This window comes from Borostomias antarcticus (genome assembly GCF_949987555.1).
Source record: "Borostomias antarcticus genome assembly, chromosome: 13".
Taxonomy (NCBI): Eukaryota; Metazoa; Chordata; class Actinopteri; order Stomiiformes; family Stomiidae; genus Borostomias; species Borostomias antarcticus.
The window spans coordinates 5,671,815-5,674,314 of NC_140246.1; positions in this window are offsets into that span (position 1 = coordinate 5,671,815).

Below are 2,500 nucleotides of genomic sequence, written 5' to 3' on the forward strand. Positions count from 1 at the left end.
CCAGATTATAAGGGTGATTCAGAATAGATTGGACGTAACTTTTCATTTCACCGTGAGATTCAGACCAAACGATGTCCTCCAGTCATTCTGTGATGGTGATAATCGCTACGGTGTGGTTTTTAATAAGGCTGGTGTTAACGAAGTGTGTCATTTATTGTATGGATCGGTTTCAAAATGTCCATCCTAATGCCTATTCATCTTTTATAGGGCCACTTACACACACACACACACACACACACACACACACACACACACACACACACACACACACACACACAGAGGCACACACACAGATATGCACACACACACACAAACACACAGAGAGATAGATGTTACGACCCAAGCTAAGCTCGTCAATTCAATTCAATTCAATAAACTTTATTGGCAGGAAATACTCAGTATGTAAATATTGCCAAAGCATAGAACTAAGTAAATGACGAACAAGCAAACAAAAAATAGATGATAACAACATTGTACTCATTATTCAAATATATATAAATCTTTATATGAAGCTAAATATATACACAGCTAAGCTTGTCTGTCTAGGGTAGGGGCCTCAACACTAAATTGTAGGATGGGACAAGACAGATGACTGAAGTGCAAGGTGATTTATTTACCTGCCTATATTTGTGGCGAATGTCCAAGGGCATATAGGAAAACACAAAACAAGACAGGTCGCCAAGGGAATATGGAAACTATGAGCACTGCCAACTCAAAGAAATTAAACTTTAATGAAGCTAAAGTGACCCCTTAACTAGTGCGTAGTAATTTACAAACTAATCTAATAACTACAAGGTGTGGCGCGTGGCCTGGTGTGTTTAACACGCCTACGGGGGAGACATGTAAACCCTTGGGTGTCTTACCTATTCATCTTACTCCTCGGCTTACGAAGAATAAATCAAAGAATCAATTTACAAATACAAGACGAAAACTTGAAGATAACAGAATGCCCAAAAAATGGAGAACTAAGCGACAACAGATGGAACTGAACGAGCACGCAAAGAAACGGGTCGACTGCCAATGGGCGAGCTGGGCAGGTTTTTATATTCGGCGAGAGCCACAGAAGAAAACACAACACAAAGACTCACAGGCAAGAGTGTGTGGATGTAACAATAGAGATAGTGTGCGCACACACACACATGCACACACGCACGCACACACTCACAGACACACAAAACCTGAAACTACCCTATCTTTCTAAAACAGTAAAAATACTCAAAACATTACAGTTATGATTAGAGACTTCTAGTACAATCTATTTTACCTTATACCCAATGCAAACAATCCCTTCCAAATCAAGGCAGCTAGCTGGACCTAGTAATGATCTGGAGTTAAAAGGGAACTAGGCCAAAGTAGGCTTTTTAGATCCACTTAATCTCCCCTGTTCTGTTCTCTGAAGTGTTCTCTCTTGTCAAATCAAATAAAACTTTATTTGTATAGCGCATTGCATACACGGAGGCAGCACAATGCTTGTCAGCATCAATGGCTGTAGGTGGCGTCACTGAAAGGGAGGATGCTCGGTGTTGTTGCAATCAGAGCGCTGGTACTCGCTTTAGAGTGTGTTCAGAGTCTTATGTTTTTGAGGTCGTTAGGAGTGTGTGTGTGCGTGTGTAGCGAATGATACATTGCAAGTCTTTGTTACTGTGAGCTCAGGTGCAGGGCATATGGTGCAGTGTGTAGTGTGTGAGAGAGAGAGATGAGACTATGTTGTGGTGTATTCCTCCAAACATATGAAATAAGAGCATCTGTTACTGTTACATTCTTACTGCGATGTTATTACCAAAGGGGTATGGCGATTAAGAACGTACAGTCTGTATAACACACAGCTGGTAGATGGAGCGCAACACAATACTCTGGGTGTGGGGCATTCAAAACACCATTCAATGTCCAAATCCTATGTACCTTTTTTCATCAAAAAGGATTTATTTCCACACAAAACTCATGAATATACTACAATAAGAAATGGACAAGACAAGGGGGGAGAAAATAAACAACATAACACTCCTCCGGACGCTAACAAAGGGTAGGAGAGGGGGGCAGGGAGAAAGACCATGCGGCGGTGCCACACCACAAACACAGCCCTAAACTTCCCTACCCTTCTAACCTACCTACTCCACACACACTAACTAAATAGACCTGCCCGGAACCTAACCTACCTGCTACAACAAGCGCACCGCACGCGTCTTACCTAATGTGTATAGACAGTGGTTACCTACATGGTGCAAAATGTAGACCCCAGGGTGTCTTACCTAGCCCTCCTCCCTTGACCAAGACGACAAAGGACTAGGGGGGCACGAACCAACAATCAAACTAGGTAAAACAAACCAAAAGTAACAGGCACAAAACAAACATAACAACCCCTCTCCTCCAACTCCTACACAGGACACTCTTATAGGAGACAGGGAGACACATGATTGGACAACAAGGAAGGTAGATAATTGAACACAGGTGGGAAATCAATGAGGGACACACTGAGGGCAACGATGATTGACAGGACAGG